The 18,590-nt window shown below is 39.6% G+C and overlaps 1 protein-coding gene across 2 annotated transcripts in view; it reads right to left on the minus strand.

Annotated features, from left to right (window-relative positions):
• CPNE4 (copine 4) overlaps window positions 1-18,590 on the minus strand; it is a 235,874-nt gene that overhangs the window by 191,107 nt on the left and 26,177 nt on the right. The window contains exon 1 of one of the 2 annotated variants that reach the window (XM_035317054.1): window positions 5,227-5,303. The exons of the other annotated variant lie outside the window; for it this stretch is intronic. The gene's annotated coding sequence lies outside the window, so the exon portion shown is untranslated. Of the gene's footprint in view, window positions 1-5,226; window positions 5,304-18,590 lie in introns of those variants that run through there. 2 annotated transcript variants of the gene reach the window in all.

Genomic DNA, 18,590 nt, shown 5'->3' on the forward strand with positions numbered 1-18,590 from the left:
TAAACAGAAAACAATGAAATTGTCAACCTTTTAGTATACAGACTTCCACTTTGAAATGTTGTGTTTCCTGGGTTTAACACAGGTAGGTTCTTTTCATGGTAGGGCCCCTTGACACTGAAACCATATAGAAAATGGAAAGACATACTTAAGCCAAGTATTTCTGGTAACTGGGAGACCTCCAACAGCTTCTATGCTTAGATACTTCATTAAAAGCAACAGTACGGAAGTCCAAAAGTTTGTTGCTGACTAAATAACTGGATTACACTGAAAACCAGTATTACACCTTTGCCAGCTACCTCTTTGTCCTCTAATAAGGTCTGAATGGCTTAAAGTTGAGTCATCTAGTGTCTAACAAAGGTAAGGATCTCTGTGATGTGAAATATAAACAGCACATGCTTCTGCTCCAAGATCTAAAAATTCTGAATACAGCTCACACAAACAAACATATCCACCTTGTTACAAAATGTTGATCCATGTACATCTTTGGAGAATCTCATCACAAAATTACAGCATGGCTCCCTAGACTCATCAGGAAATAAAATGACGATACCTGAAGCTGGATATCAGCTTTTCCCCTGTCAAGTTTGTCATTTTGCTGTCCTACACACACACCATAAACATGCAATCTCAGAAAACACATCTGAACGCTGTCTGAGTGAAGTATACAGTACCTTGTGAAGAATCAGAGAAACATGTACACTCAGCCTCACCTCCCGTTCAGATAATAAATGAGAAGAGAATGAGAATGATGGTGAGATTTAAGGCGATAACTAAATGCTCTGCATTTGAAAACAGGGCTTGTTATTCAGAAACCTGTACTCCAGAGCAAAGTACACACAAATGGATTTTGGGACAGGAGCTTTTCCATTACCATATGTTGAGGGCTGTGTCTGAATCATTTGTTTTACTGGCATCCTGGTCAGAAAATGAAAATGAGCCAAGAGCATCAGTGTGCTTCTGCACAAGTAAATTGCAAGACACTGCTCCCCAAAAGTTAAATAATGTCTATAGTATGTACCTGTGGTAGGAAACACTAGTGGTAGTTATATGAAATAGAAATGAATAAACCCCTCTAATACATGGCAAAGCGTAAAAACTGTAGCACTAGCTGCTTCCTATTTCTTTCTACTTATAAGTATTCAGAAATATTCAGAAAAGACATGCAGAATTCAAAACACTGCATGTTTTGGAGTAGCCGAACTCTCTAGATGGAGGACTTTGAACCTAGTTTGTGGATCTTCCAGTGTTCACATAATCATTAAAGTAAATATGAAAACCAAGTCTACTGTCAGGAGCTTAAAATTCATAAAACTAAGATCACAAGCTTCTGCTGGAAAATACTTCGTGCTCCACAGATTGCAAGAGATGGAAAACCACTTGTCCACACTAAAAATTGCAATCCTTGTAGCACTAGAAAAACAATTTCCTCTAGTTCCGTTTGAGATTCTCCCTTTATGTTACAGCTCTAGCAAAATCAAAGTGACGTCCATTTTGAGGTAAATTAACTAGCTCTAATTTACAGGTAGAATCTGAATAAATAAAATGCCATTTCTGAAAGTATACTAAACTTCCTATTGTGTTGGATATGAGATCCACAGAAGTCAGTGAGAAAATAACCCATTAATTTCAATAAAGCAGCTTTAGCGATATAGTGCCCCAAGTGATCTTGTCTTTTCCCTGTGTAGTTTATCATTTGGCAACACTGTAATGAAAAATAATCATCAGGCACAAAAGGTTCAAGTACATCAGCACTGCCTCTTGGGGCCTGACTAAAGCTCCACTAAACACATTCCTTGGCTTCACACGTCCATTTCTCAGGCCTTAAAGATTTTATGTGCTTCCATGATATCTCCCATTACGATGCAAGACCAGGTTACAGAAAATACAGTATCAGCAAGATTTATAGAAAAGGATGAAATTTTACTGGGGCTTTGGGTAGAAAAGCTTTTACAGGTTTCCTCTGTTTAGCTACCTGTTCAACTGCAGTAAAATATAGGCCATTGACCCCTTCAGGGAATGATCCCAACTGAGATCAGCAATCCTTTTTCTTTAAGAAACATTACTGGGAATTCCCAGTCCCACTGAATTACTCTATCAGGTGTTGGCACCAAGGCTTCCTTGATCATGAAGAAGCAAAGCTCATTCCTTCTCATTCATCTGTGTGGCTGGAGAATAAACTTTCTGCAAATGAGCAAAGATGGGAATTCATGTTGCTCATGAGGTTCTGATTCAGCAAACAGATTAAATTAATATTCTATGTGCTTACTCGGGAACTTGCTAAAACACCTGGTTGTTCCAGAGCTGAAGATCGGCTAGTAAGAGCCCAGAGCAATAACAGAAAGCAGACCTAACTTTATTGTGACTATTCTTCAATGGAAACCAGTGATCAGCCAAAGCAAGTAGTTCTCATTGCCCTCCATTCCCTCTGTATGCAACATTTTTTTCACCACAGCATTTTTACAGCATAGGGGTTTCTCTAACCTGTTACATTGACCGATCTTACTCTGAAGTATTTTTTCCTTATGTCTATTCAAAATTCCCTCGTTGTTTGTTGTAGCTGTGACTGTTGCCTCGTGGCCTTTCTCTGTGCACCTTACTTCTCACTATCTTCAGTACTATCTTAATACATGAAAATTCAATTACTTATCTTTGACCACACTCTGAGTCCTGATTATCAGCCACATCACAATACAAGAGTCTCCTATCAGTATTAAAAACTAATTCTGGTCAACGTCAACTGCCATGTAAATTGCTACGGAAGTTTAAATGATCACGGCTAATACAGACAAAATGCCAGCTGTCAAAATTAATTTGAATATAATTTTTTGTATAATGAGAAGTCAATAGGTTAGGTAGACCCCTCCACAGGGTAGCTTGTGCAATTAAAAATACAATTTTTCCTCCCTCCCTTTCATTCTGACTCAAACCACAATTAAAGAGGATTATATAAAGTTACAGCTACCAAAGTTTGAAAGATCCCTTTGCAAAATGAGCAATAATAATAAACTCAGCAAGCAAGGAGTATCTAGAGAATCCACAGCAGTGCTATGGTGAACAATGAGACAGATCTGATAGTGTAAGTAATTTACTTGGACAGAAGGGGAGAAGGTTCAGAACAATGTGCCAGCAGTGTAAATGGAAATATACACACACTGACAGTTCAAAAGGACTCATTACCATAGAACCAGCTGGTTCAGTTATAAGGGGATAACAGAAAGTCACAGAAAAGAAATTGAGACGTCTAATGTATGACAGAACAATGTACAGAATTCTGCTGCACCTATACAAATGACTTTGTTTCAGTTAAGGGAAGGAAAAACCCCACAAGACCTGGAGCACTGGGACATATTTGAATGTGCTCATTTCAGGATGCCCTGAGTAGTCCCCACTGAAGACAGACTGACTTGATGCAATGCAAAGGATCTATCAGAGTCAGTAGCTAAAATACATGTATTCTGTACAAATTTATCTAGGATTTTCTCTTGTTCCTTTATGCTGTAGCTAACACCACCCGTCACCTCTTCCTTCTCAAAATTCTCACTGCCTTCCCACTTACACTGTTGTAATATGCAGGAGAAAACTAAAAATCATTAACATGAAAGACAGGAGAGTGAACAGATAGGAGAACAGAATAACTTCCCTAGGGATAAATGCAGACAAAAGCAGTCCTCCGCTATAGGAAAGCAGTAGTGATGTGGTTTTTTTAGTGGACAAGTGGCAGAGACTTTTTACAGAATTAACAAATGTCCCCATTATTTACATTCACTGTATTTGTATCAGTCGCCAGCAATCTGCCACTCCAGTGACAAGGCTAGCTCACACAGGGCTTTTGTGTTGTTTATGAAATGGCATCTTCTAAGACAGTGCAGTGTCTTAACGTGGTAATTGAGTAGATTTTGTTTGGAACAGTGTAGAAGCGAGAGAGAAGACAGACTCATCTGTATCTTGACACACTAACAGCTAGCTAGCCCCGCAGTTGGACTCTTACTCTCAGTCTTGTTTCTTTAATAACACACATCCAAATCCTTCACTTGCAACTCAACACTGTCAAACAAAAGCATTAAATGGTCCCAGTGTTCTTCTTCCAAATCGTGAAACTGGTATATTTTATCTCAGAAAACAAAAGAAAGCGGATTCGTTCTTAATTTCCCTTCCATTTTCAAAGCCATTAGAGCTGATATTCTACAGCCCTTTCCCACAGCTATAAAAGTTAGAAATGATTTTAAAACGTAAAGGAAAAATGTCAGCAGAGTCCAGGCTATCCTCTAACAGAACTCCACAAACTGAGGATTCAAGAGCAGGACTGAATAACATGAATAACATGAAAACCCAGTGAAATTCAGGCTGCCAAGTAAATGATTTGCCTATTAGCTTGGCTATTGGGTCTCAGATTTCTGCTGCATTACTGCTGAGATGGTGCCTGAAGCACAGGTAGCTGAAAGCACAGGGACTAGGCTTGATACATGGAAAAACTCTAGACCATTGGATCTAGCTAAAATACCATAGAGTTTCACAAAAATCTGTCCTCGTATAGGCAAACCACTGGGTCTAGACTGTAAATAACTACATGTGTGAATGTGACATATAAAGACAGTTAAAATCACACAAAAAAATAGTAATACTGAATCTTTCTCTCTAATGAATTACTTTAAAGCTGTCCTATCATATGAAACATATGACTGCTTATCTCTAAAAGTTACGATTTTCTTATTCTTAACAGTTTACTTTTCTGCTTGTACTATGTGATATCTCTAATGAAACAGGCAGAAAAAAAAATGTTTAGTTGTTCTGGAGATAAATGTTTTTTAAACATGCTATGCTGCCTTTTTTTTTAAAAAAAAAAAAAAAAGAAAAAACAGCTCTCTGCGTTAGGTATTAAATGTAAAACAAAACAGTATTTGGCTTAAAAGCTCTGAAGCCTTCCAATATGGTTACTTATCTGAGAATCTTAAATAATTAAGCTCAATTGGTATCCCACTATACTTTCAGAGAAAGATTAGTCTGGAACAAAAATCAAATAATACCAGCACTCCAAGTTGTAGTAGTTACAGTTCTGCTATCAAATAACCCTAGCTAAGAGCCTTCAGAACATATTTACGCCAAAATATTTAAAAAATCGGCCAGTTCTGAACAACAAGAAAGATTAATACTTTACCATTTTAATCCTCCCATTATCTTCTATGCATACATAAAATACATTTGAAATGCTAATTACCCGCTACCCACCTTGCAAAAAAACACTGGCTCTCAGCTACAGGGAAATGCAGCAGCAAGTTGTGTTCCGCAGTTATACGCAATTACACTGAAGTATGTATATAAACACATATAAAATGCTTGGAAGAGTTTATCCATTTACAGATGTAACATATTGCAAACTGCTCATTTTCCGCAACAGATGGCTCTAACGGCTTTTACTGTAGCAGAAAAAAAAAAAAAAAAAAAAAAAAAAAAGATCCTACAAGAGAAGCTGCTTTCTGCTGCTAATCCAAAGATAGGAACATCAAGAACAGCGAGGGAGAATTTCCCATGCTCCTTTCAGCTTCTCCATTTGCAAGCAAACAGAAGGTATATTTACTGCACGTTGGCTTAGGCCTTCTTAGCAGAAAGAAACCAAATTTATCCACTACAGAGGAGTGTACCCTGCACCATGCTGAGCCCAAAACCAGGACAGAGCTCTAAAGTCAAATTGCTCCAGCCATTAGGACAGAAGCTGAAGAAAGGCAACATCTGATAGTAATGCAAGGAGCTGCTCTCTCACTTCATGTAGCTCCCCCAACATGCTTGATCCCTTTTTCAGCACCATCCAGAGCTCCTGTGGGCTCCTAGGACTCAGTTATCCAAGCAGAAGCCTGCCTGCCCTTGGGGCCTGCTGGGCAGTGGCCAGCTGTGTGTGCAGAGTATCTCCTGCCCTCAGCGCACTTCTCTTTTGATGGGGGCTCAGTAACAACAGGTCATGCTTATACCTCTATTTTAAGTTAGTCGAGTAAGCCTTTCTCACCATCTTGTTCTTTACTTTGTGTTTTCATTTGGAGATCTGTGATCAAATGTTTGAAGAGTCACCCGTGGGACTTAGGCTAAGCACACATTGCTGCTTTTCTCAGCTAAATCAGCCAGGGAATCACATTGAGGCTCCAACTGTGGGCACCAGCAAATCCTAACGGAGAAGCAAGTCTACCAGCCAAATTGTATTTATTTTGGAATTGTTCATTTCTTTCCCAGATTAATTTCTACATAGGCTTTCCTCTGTAGAGCTATATCTGCATCCCTAGTAAGAGTGCTCTGCAATCCCAGTACCACCATACTGTGATAGACTCCGTCTCTGAAGAGGCCAATAGCTGGTTTTGGTATCAAATTGATTCATAAAAGAATTGCAGCACGCTGTCAGCTCCAACTTCTGTCAGTACCAAAGACACCACTGGTGCCAGTGCCTCACCATTCCTCTGCTGGCACCGTGACACTCCACAGGAGCAGTGCTCTACAGAGCTACCAAAGTTATGGCCTAACTAACATGGTGAGACATGGCACGGACTCACACAGAACCTAACCTGGGCCCTGGCAGCAACACAGCTTTGTCAGCAGTGTTATAGTGGAGCTACTTACTCCTGACACAATGCCAAGCATTTGGCTTAACATTATTACTTTTGAAAACAAGTACTACAAATCCAAGCCACCAAGTGTTTTCAAATGTTCCCCTCCCTCGGGAATTTTTGGGACTTGGTAAACATCATTGTTAATGACTAATACAGATGAGAAGCAAAATACTTGCGGTGTCTTTTATAAAGCTTCCTTCAACACAGGATTAAGAGTTTCTAAAAGGAACCTGTAAATATACACAGGAGTTCTGTCTTCCTTGTGAAATCTGAAAGTCAACATCAATCATTGTTAGCATACACTAGCACCAAAAGCGCAAAACAATTCAGCTTTGCTGGCTTATTACAGAGTTTGGAGATGGAGGAAATGGGTTCTCTGTTCCTAAATAATGCACGTAAAAAGTAAAACACAACGAGGACTTGTATCACCGTTACAGACCGCCAACCACCATGCTCTAATAAGAGCATAATAACTGCTGATTTTAACATCCTTACTCGATAGGACAGTATTTCCTTAAGTTCACATTAAGTGAGCAATACCCCTAAGTTCTGGGCACATTGCACAGGACTTCTCCTACATTCATATGTCTGTAAATGACAAATTTATACAAAGTGTAATAAAGTAAATAAACCACCCCGTGTAGCTGCAAGTTAAAACAACAGAGAGAAAACAATGCCAATACCCCAGCAGTGATGGCACTTAAGCTAGAAGAGATACAAGAGGCTGGTATTGAATTCCCAGACATATGTTTTCACTTCAGAAATATAACAGTTCTGGTCTGACTTTCTAAGATACGGTGTTGTATGAATTGAAGGATTAATTAAAAAGGCATTCCTAGGCTGTCTCTCCAAACCTGTGAAACCAGTAATTCCCCCACCACCACCCCAACTGCTTTGTTGAAACTCATCTGCCACTGAAGAATACATGACGGTAAGAAATTTCACTCGTCAGTCCTCAGTTCTTCAAAACATTATTTTATATCAAGGACAAGAGGTAAAATAAGGTAAGTGGATCCATCACAGAAAAAGCCCACTGAATTCTACTAAAGAATTTACCTTTATTTTTTAAGGGAATAGGCAACACAGCATTGTTTTGCTGACCTGTTGGTCGCTGCTCCATTATTTAAGTCTGTACTTTATGTGAATTGCATTTGAGGAGTGTAAGTTTTTTACTGGGTCAAAACAAAGTGCCTTGAAAAAAAGAAAATGCATACTATTTAAAATCTGCAAGTCATTTGCTACTGCACTATCAGAGCACCCCAAATTGTGCACAAGTTTAGTTCTGAAGTGAGCATTTATCTCTAGACATATGGTTTAAATATACGCTCAAATTTCACTATGATGATAGCACTCACCACACTGGACACTAATTCCAATAGATTCTTTAGTCTTGGACAGAATGAGTCAATGCCTAATAAATATTTCACAGTGAAAACAAACACTCTCAGAAACTGAGAGCAGAATATTACATGAGCTTGAAGGCTATATTGTAAGATAATATATAAAACCTGGAGTTTTCTGTAGAGAAAGCATGATTGTGATTGCTCTCCAAACAGAAATTTATCAACTCTCACACACTGTTTATTAAAAGACAGATACAAAGCATCAAGAAGATTACATAGGCAAGGAATAGCACCATGATATAACAAGTCCATTTTTAAACGGTGGTAGAAGACCTATGAAGTTAATCTTCACCCTAAACATAAATTGCAGCAGCATAAGTGAAGCACTGAGGAGAGAAAACAAGCATTTTACTTGGGAGTAGCTTAGGTCGATGTCCAAGTTGCTGGTTTGTTTGAAGCATCAGAAATAGTTGCAAGTTTTATAAGCCTAAGTACAAGAGCTGTCAAAACTTCACTCAGAAGTGATGCTTACAGTTTTGGTGAAAAATAAGAGTGTGAAGCGAAAGTGCAAGATCTGGTCGTGCCTGTCAGTCCCTCCACATTTGTTTCACACCCTGCAATTGACCAAGAAGAACTTGTACTGACCTGTTCTTGGCCTCACCACCAAGAGGCAGAAACATTAAAACAAGCCTGCCCATGTTTCTTGTGGAGAGACTGATGTTGCCAAAGAGCAAAGAGTAGAAGCCCATGAAGAAGCCCCAGTAGATATTCCATGAAGCCAAAAAAGACTTTTCCTAACTAAACTGGGTTCCAAGCATCCACAAGAGCTGCCAAGAACTAAAGAAAACACAAAATTGAGAACACACTAACCACCCAATCATTGCTCAGAGCACAAAGTGATCTTTTCCCTAGCCAAGTATATCTAGATTTTAACTTCAAGAAGGATAGTCATCAAGCTCTATACCTTTATACTGCTAAAGTTAGGAATGAGCATGTTGACAGTAACCAAAGCAACAGGCAATACCAACAGGTGACACCTTGATTACTCTTTGAATACAAATACACGAGACATTTAAAATGTCCACTGTGTTTATTCATGTCTTACCCCAGATCTGCATTAATCCAGTGCAAATACGTCCAATAACCTGAGACAGATTTTTTTCATAACTTTTTAACAAATGGTGTCATCATAATTTCATATAACTATTTGTCTAATGCATGAACGTGCCTCAGTCTGTACAAGTGTCAGGGTATCCAGACAAAAGGGCTTTTATGAGTATGGAACCAGAGATTTTAAATTTCTGTTCCTATTCACTTGCAGATGACTTGTTTTTAATCTTCTTTTCTATTGACAGCAGCCCCCATAGGTAAAGTGATTGGAGTGGAGAACATCACCCACACACTCAGGAAAGCTAAGAGAGCATGGCTCACAGTAAATGCACAACCTCACAGTATCAAAGGTATAGTCTCAGTGATAGATCTTTAAACGTTTCTTCATATAGATCTGCATAATCAAATCCAGCCCTGGGTACCTATGGAAAAGATGTACTAAGATGTTCTAAAACATTCTGAAAATATACACCCTTTTTAAAGCATCTTGCCATTTCAGTCATAAGCATTGTCTGCCAATTGCAAACCTTACAGCAATTCATATCTGACCTGCTGAATGATGTATGACACTCGTTATGCTGTGGAGCCCAGATGCAAATTTTACCTGTAATTTCTGCCCTCTACAAAAAACTGTTATACAATAACCAGCTGCTCGGCTGCTATTGTACCAAGTCCGTAATGAGATCGAATACACAGTCACACCATTTACTGTTCTAAACTGCTCCAACTTTGGAGTAAATACATCAGCAAAAACTAAGCTGGAATATTAAGTTACAGTAATACATCAAAGACGTTAATTTGCTGATATGTTACAAGAAAATTATTTCTATATTTCACTGAAGAATTCTTCAAATGATTCACTTGTGTAATAAGTTATTAAATAAAGCACATAAAGAGAGCCATCTTAAACATTAATTTAATTGAAGGTAGAAATAGCAAGGACAAAGATTTAATACTTACTGGAGGAAAACTCCAGTTGTTTTTACAAGGTTCTTAGCAGAAGCTGTAAAGTCTGGCACAAAAGTGTATTTCCTAGCTTAGTTATCCTTTCTGCAGGATTTTAATTTTCCCCTTTTTAGGAACGTGGGCATTTTACAACATGTTAAGAAAACTGTTTCAGTCAAGTGATTACAGCAGCATTTCTTATTTAGTAGCTACTTCTGATATGGAGTTTCAGCTTGCCTTTTCCATTCACCTCCTTTTTCAGCTTCTGGTCAGCTGTGTTCTTTCCATCTACAGTAAGTACTTTACTACCATATTTTCCACCTTATGTTTCTGTCAAGATTATGCTTCCAAGTGAGATAGTCCTAACAAAAAAAATCCCAGAGCAGGTTCAATATACCCACATCATGTAAGGCGATACCCCAAAGGAGCTCTTTAATTCTCAGCCACTGACACTTCAACATCTGACAAGTTACTGTATTACTAAAGTCAAATTGTACTAGGTCATCAATACAGTTAATGAAGGCAAATTGTCTCAAAAGAGTAATTTAGGTTGAAAGGGAGCTCTTTGGGTCCATTTTCCAAGCCCTAGAAAGCAGGTCCAGTCAGAGCAGGCTGCTCACGGCCCTGTCGAGGTGAGTTAAGAGTATCCCCAAGGAAAAATATCCTCAAACCTCTCAGCCTCTGCTACACTCTTTGACTGCTGTCTCTGTAAATAATTTATTTTAATTCCTCTTGTTGCAAGTTCTGCCTTGCCACTCATTCTGTATCTCCAGGAGGAATCTGGCTCCATCTTTGCCAGGTTCTCTTATTATGCAACTGATGACAGCACTAAGACCACCACCCCTTAGCTTCTTCTCTTAACACTTCAGTTTGTTCTCAGGTCCTTCCGGGACTTCCTGTGACTTTATAGGCTTATTTAACTTATGTGTATCAGAAAAAGTTCTGATTAACTCAAATAAAGCAATTTAGGAAAAGGAATAAAAAAAAGACTGTCATTTTCTGCATGTTAACAGCATAATACAAGACTTTGAATACTTTAAGCAAACAGCATATACCAAACAGCTTCACCAAGGTTAAATTATGCCTGACCCATCTGGTGGCCTTCTAGGCTGGAGTGACTGCATCAGTTGACAAGGGAAGACCGACCCAAGTCATCTACCTGGACTTCTGTAAGGCCTTTGACACAGTCCCACATGACATCCTGATCTCTAATTTGGAGAGAGATGGATTGGATGGATGGACCATTCATTGGATAAGGAATCGGCTTGAATTCTGCACTCAGAGAGTGGTGGTCAATGGTTTTATGGCCAGGTCAAGGCCAGTGACAAATGGTGTCCCCTCAGAGGTCTGTTCTGGGACTGGTACAGTTTAATATCTCTATCAATGACATAGACAGTGGGATTGAGTACACCCTCAGCAAGTCTGCAGATGACACCCAGCTGAGTGGTGCAGTTGATACAACAGAAGAAAAGGATGCCATCCAAAGGAATGTGGACAAGCTGGAGAAGTGGGCCCATGTGAACATAATGAGGTTCAACAAGTCCAAGTGCAAGGTGCTGCACCTGGGTAGGGGCATTCCCAGACATGAGGACAGACTGGGAGAAGAACTCACTGAGAGCAGCCCTGCAGAGAAGGACTTGGGGGTTATGGTGGACAAAAAGCTGTCTGGTGGACACAAGCCAGCAGAGCACACTTGAAGCTCAGGCAGCCAACTGCATCCTGGGCTGCATCAGCAGAGGAATGGCCAGCAGGGCGAGGGAGGGGATTGTGCCCCTCTGCTCTACTCTTGTGAAGCCCCAGCTGGAGTGCTGTGCCCAGGTCTGGGGCCCCCAGCACAAGAAGGACCTGGAGCTGTTAGAGCAGATCGAGGGGAGGCCAACAAAGATGATCAGAGGGCTGGAGCACCTCTGCTATGAAGAAAGGCTGAAAGAGCTGGGGATGTTCAGCCTGGAGAAGAGAAGGCTCAGGGGTGACTTTACTGCAGCTTTTCAATACTTAAAGGGGGCTTATAAAAAGATGAAGAGAACTTTTTGCTTGGACGGACAATGATAGGATAAGGGGGAATGGCTTTAACTAAAAGAGGGGAGATTTAGATCAGATGTTAGGAGGAAATTCTTCACTCAGGGGGTCGTGAGGCACTGGAACAGGTCACCCAGAGAAGCTGTGTTTGCCTCATTCCTGGAGGTGTTCAAGACCACGTTGTACAAGGCCCTGGGCAACCTGACCTAGTGGGTGGCATTCCTGCTCATGTCAAAGAGGCTGGAACTGTATCATCTTTAATGTCCCTTGCAAACCAAGCCGTTCTATGATTCTGTGAACTAGAGCTGCCTTCATAAATGGCTTTACAGAAAGCAACTTACAATATGTGAAAACTTCAGCTGGTCATACCCTATGAACAAAACAGCTAGTTCTTGAACATCTCATTAACACATTGCCTACGGAGTAACTATTAATACAGAGACAAACATCTTTTATGGGGGTGGATGACTTCCCATGCATTCCTTTAAGGGACACACAAGAAAGGTAAAACAAATCATGTGAGTTTAGTCTGGGTTGTTATAATGATATTTCTGAGTAGAAACGTGGATTAGTAGAATATGGTGATAATAAGGAGGACTGTCTGAAACCTCATCTTTTACTCCTCGGTATTTCTGAATTCCTGAATAACTCCTTCCAGTCAGTGAACATGTTTGAACTCAGACATATGGTGTCTGGAGATTTTTCCCCTGCTCAAAATTTTGCTCAGTAAAAGACTGCATTAGAAAATATATATATATATTTAAACTTGCTTTTACCTTCTAGATGTTTAAAATGGTTTATACTTTCTCTATATTTAAATTGCTTAATTTAAATTGCTATGCAAGTTAAAAGGTACTCATCTTTCCAGTTTCTTCAGCTTATCTATCTGCTGCCCTTTACAATTAGTATTTCTTATTGCAGTGAAACTTAGCAGTTTGCTAGAAAAATTACTGCTTTACTTTCTGCCTCATGTTCTAAATGAGAACACTTCAGATCTGCCCATTATACAAAATTGTTTAGGAAAATCCAAAAGAAGTCTGGAAACAAATAGGTTGGTACAGACTCTAATAAAGGCTTTTAGTTCTGTTATTAACGTCATGGCTTCCTTAATTGCCAGACAGGTTGTAATTTTTGAGTTTGGTGTAACCTGCATGTCTGATAAATGCAAGCCTTTCCTTAGTGGTAAAAAGCAATAACCAAAAAGTCAGCTCAGAGCAGGTGGTGTATTTTTCTCTAGCCTTATCACTAGTATTCTCATCTTTGATTTCTTATCTTTGAACTCTCTTCTGCTTTTGTATTCTTTTCCAAATAATAACCTCAAACTCCCCTAAGAGCAAGATAAAAGCTCCAAGCCATTAAAACTTAATTTTATTTTCCCCATCTAAAACTAGAGAATTAATTCTATCTTTAGAACTACATAAAAGGTCACACAGAAGTTTTGTGCCCCCCCAAAATGGAACATGCTTCCTCAAAAACTGCTTGCTTACTGATTTCAGTAACTACTTACTGCTTTCAGTAACAAAATTGTATTTCTGTTTACACTAAGTTTAGTCTAACAAAGGTCAAAAGACCACAGAATTTGACTGCATGAAAATTCAAAATATTTTGCTGAAATATCGGTCCATTCCCCCACAGTACTCAAGCATTTCAATTCTGGCTATGAAAAAATAAATGTATTTAAACTACTCTAATTGCAGTGGTATATTTCAGGAAATGCTAATCTTTTATTGATAACGACACAAAGGCAAGGAACCTTTGATATTGTTCCTTAAACACTCTCAGGCTCTAGTCCTATTCTGTCATTCTGATATTTTTTTCATTCACAATACAAAACCACACATTTGTATTAGTTATCAAATATCAAACAACATGTAAAACTGCATTACTTAACTAACAATTAGCAGATAATAAGCTTACATGAGAACAAAACCAAATGTTTATGGGGAAAAGAGAGATCGTGTCAATCAAGCCCGGCTTAGTTGGATGTCTGACCTTACTTTACCTGGTACTGTGCTGGCAAGTACTGACAATTGCATCACCAAGATCAGGACCTGCCATCAAGAGACACTGAGCAGCGCTTCAAGGTACTTAAAAGTACAATGCATTTTGTTCTAAGAGGCTAAAAGAGACTACCCGAGTGTAAGCTAATTTAAACTACCCCATGCAGAACACCAAGCAGCACCTCAGCTTCTCAACGGTACCTCCCTGCATGTATGAAAACCTCACATCCCCAAACAGCAAGTAATTGAAAGACCACACTGTTTCTCACCTTTCCCCTTTCCTCAGAGTGAGCACAGGCTGGTCCTGCTTCTGTCCTTGTTGGCACTGTTGGAAACCATTTATGGCTTCTTCACTGCTATGCATTTATTTATTTTTAAACACCATTCTACTCTCTGCCCACAATACACTTTCTAGTCATCCGCTTTCTGCTTTATTTTCCTTTCCCATTCTCTGTAAGATTGTCCCATCACACACAGCTGTCATTCAAGGTCAAACCACACAGAGGCAGATGAATCCCTTAGATAATTAAGTTTGGCTTGATAAAGCTCTGTGACTATCTGAACTGAAACATCTGGGTAATGTAATTCATGGTGGAAAGGGTATAGAAAAGAGGAGCTATATATCAGCTAGTGGTTTGTTGCACTCTAAAGCTATCAGCACTTACTTAGGACTGTCCAGTTAATTTCTGTTATTGCTCAAATAAGCAAGACCACAAATGCACAATATTATAGTCATGCCTGTGAGCATGCAAACTACATTTTAATATAAGGGAAAAATATGCTCAGCAGGTAGGCAAATTCCACAGGGCGCTTGTTTTGCCATAGCACTTTGCCCTTCACAGTTTGTGCTTATCCAACCACCTTTGGGATTTCCTACACTCCTCCAACCATAGATCAAGAAATTGTTTAGGTACAAATTACTGCATTGTCTCCAGGTTCACTAATTCCAAGTCAAAACATGGAGCAATGAAGCTCATTCACCACCAAAAAATAAAAAATAAAAAAAAAAAGCCAGTCTTTCCAAATAACAAAAAGTAAGACTAAAACCCTTTCCCCCCTTTTTATCTTCAAATAAATAAATAAATAAATAAATCCACCCTACTCACATTTCAGAGCAGATATTACAGGGCCTGAATGCTCAGCTGCTGTGACATGAAATAAGAGGGCTACTCTTTTCCCAGCAGCCAATATTCTGGCTTAAACAGAAGACTTGGGATACTCATTTTGTCCTCTACAACCATCACAATAGCAATACCCACACACTTTTCTCTTCTTTGGTTAGAAAAGAAGTATACAACGCAACCTGCTGATAATCAGAACAGACCAACTGCTTCCCTTTTGGAATGACAGGGTGGTTGGCGTATGACCAGTCCCACAACCAACCCCCATAGGATTGACCACTGTCAAAATCCTGACACCTCCAGAGCCAGAAGCTTAGACCTGATAAAGGCAGTATTTGTGCCAAAGGCACTTTGTGTAAGGAAACAAACAAACAAACAAACACTGTTTAATGCATTTAGCTCAGTTATTTTAAGGTATTTGTGGGGACAACTGTTGGCACTGTGGCTACAGCACAGTTGAGGAGGGCCACAAAAGCCAAGAGATGGGAAAGGACTCAGACCCTTATGAGCTGCAGTTCTCAAGAAACCCTTTTCAAAACAGTATACCTGCGACTTTCCCTTTGTATTTATTTTTCTTTACCAAACTTATCTGGCCCTTCTGTCCCATCTCCATGTTGGCCACCTTCCCTATCTTTTTTGGCAGCAATGTGATGTCACTCACATTATCAGCTCTGGACAGCCGAATCTGCTGCTCTAGAAAGAGACTTTACGGATAAGAGGCAGACTGCAGGGGACACACACTATGGCACTGAAGCTCTCTGCCTCCAATAAGAACAGGTGCTCTTTGAGTTGTGATACGGTTAATTCAGCTGGCGAGAGAAAAAAAAAAAAAGAGTAGATCTGGACAACCGAATCAACCATATCCAGTAACCTTCCCTGAACAAAACCTGCAGCCTGCTCCAAATGGGGTGATAATTATTACAGAACATAATTACACCAGGCCCACATATCCTCACTCTGCAGTTGCCTTTCAAAGCAGCAAGTGACTAAACTTTATTAGAGTAAGCATTTTCTATGCCACTCAGAGAAAATCCTCTTTTCATGAGATTTTGGTCAGATACGGTCAAACCAGAAAGAAGTATCACCCACTGTCTGGTCACAAGTATGCACAAAAAAAAAAAAAAAAAAAAAAAAGGAAATCCATATGTATTGAGGAGTGTTGTTTGCTGCCTAAATTTTATTGAACAGCAAATACACTGAGCACATTACCACCTTCTTCATGGACATTCAGCAAACACAGGGAGCAAGACAAAAATCCATTACATAAAGTATCCTTTCAAAACTATTTGCTCAGTTTAAATCTTTTTATGGCTCCGGAGTGGCATTTTCCCAGTGTTTCCACAGGATTCTAGTGCAGTTCTCCAAGCCAGGGCCTTTTCCCATTTCCCAAGGCAACTTATGTGAGAGTATTACCTCTAGCACAACTGCTACACACTGAGAAAGGAGATCAGACCGTTACAGTAAGTCTTCAACATAGATGTATGGAAGTGGTACTTCTGCGTCAAACAAAAGACCTGCTTTCAATAACTGTTTTTCAGCCAGATCAAAATAATTTTATGTTTTTTTTTTTTTTTTTTTCCATGTTAGCATTCCTTGATTGAAAGATAAGCAATACATCTATGTAGATTTCCAAACCCCATAAAATGCTCTCCAATGATACCACAATGAAGTATTGTGGAACTTCCATCACAATTACACACAGCTTGCACTACCAACTGCTTTGTTCTTTGTAACTCCCTCGATTATAAAAGGAATTGAATTTTCACCTAATTTTAGATCCTTTAAAACACTGTAAATTACATTACTGGATTGGAACATAAATCTTTACTACTCAGGATATTTTTCCACCTAAGGAGAAGCCTAATAAATTGCATCATGGATCACACTTGAGCAGTGAAGCATTTAGATAAATATTTAAAAAACTTTGTTTTATATCATTTAGTGTCGGGGGGGAAGAAAAATCTTCTAAAAGTGACTGAGCTGCACTGAAGCAGTGGTTCTACATGTCTTCCCAGCAATTAGGTCATTGGAAAAGGAAGAAATTCCATTCTAAATTTTGTCTTAATTTGGAGCCTGCTCCAAAACCTACTGGAGTGAATGTGAAGATGCAATTTACTTCAAAGGGTAGTGGAGTCCCTGTAGACACATGATTTTGCCTCATTTGATCTTTGGAGCAGGAAAGCTATGGAGTGGCTCATCACAAACCCATATGCTCTCAAAAGGAATTATAAGGTTGCCACCTAAAATTGCAAAGGCCTTTCTGTTGCAGGACTGTCACAGAATAAAAATGGTACATGATCACTTCATAAATGTTGTAACACACACAGATAGGAAGTTCAATTAAGTTCACAAGACTTTTTTTTTTTCCCTTGGCATTTCCGGATCCTTGAGTTCTTGGCTTTGCTTTTAAAAGGGAAAGCTGCATGAATTATGCCAGATTTATTTTGAAAGCAAACCATAAGCAGTCTATCCATTCCAACAAACACTTGGTGGAACCAAACTCTTACAGACATCAACAAGACAGAGGGTTTTTCCTGCATAGATATCTGCCATTCAAGCTAAAGTGAAATGTGACAGCAACAGTCTGCTTTCCTCAGCTGTAGACCACAGCAGAGTAAAGGCTGTGATGAAACACAGCCCATGGCAGTTTCCTCTGTACAAAGAAGCTTTGCTCATCCAGTTCCAGTTCAGGTCACATGGGAGAACAGATTACTATGTGATTATGTTGGCTGGCATAGGCATACAGTACTCAGATTTTTGTAGCAAGTACACTAAATAAAAAAGCTATTGTGCCCAAAAGAGCAGCAGAGGTGATGGGAGGGCAGCACTTGGTTAACAAATACATATTTTATTTTTCATTGGGAGCTCCCCTGTGAATAGATGTAGAACAATGGAAGAAACAGAAACCTCAGGTCCCATTCCAGACTGTAGCACAGCTACACGGTGCTCCTTTTTTCATCCCTCCAGCACAGTTTTCTACAACCTCTGCCTATGCTGTCACTTTTCTACCCTATGCTCAGTCACTGTCTCTGACCTTTATTCAGGCTAAGGCCACCAATCATCTACCAAATTTCCTTGTTCAAGTAGTTGCTGGTCTGAAGAGCTTCCCAACCTGCTCTGGTCTCCCTACCACAATACTTCTTTACTTGTTTGGGGGTGGAGGGCAGTATTGGTTGGTTGGCTTTAAAAAAAAATAACTTATTTGCCTCTTGCTCCCTTCAGCCACATCCAAACCTTCTTGCTCAGGAGGTTTTCCCTATCCTCCTCCTAAACAACTCTAAGCCTGTATTTCTCTTAGTTAGCTCCGACCTCCTCCTTATCACCCTGATGCACTGCACCAGTCTCTCCATTGCTCTCACCTCCTCATCCGGACTCCCCAGATCCAACCAAGTTGGTGCCTGGCCCATCCAATTACCTTGTCTAAACTATAGCTCTCCTTCCTTCCCACCACAGGCAAGAAAC

This window comes from Oxyura jamaicensis, chromosome 2 (genome assembly GCF_011077185.1).
Source record: "Oxyura jamaicensis isolate SHBP4307 breed ruddy duck chromosome 2, BPBGC_Ojam_1.0, whole genome shotgun sequence".
Taxonomy (NCBI): Eukaryota; Metazoa; Chordata; class Aves; order Anseriformes; family Anatidae; genus Oxyura; species Oxyura jamaicensis.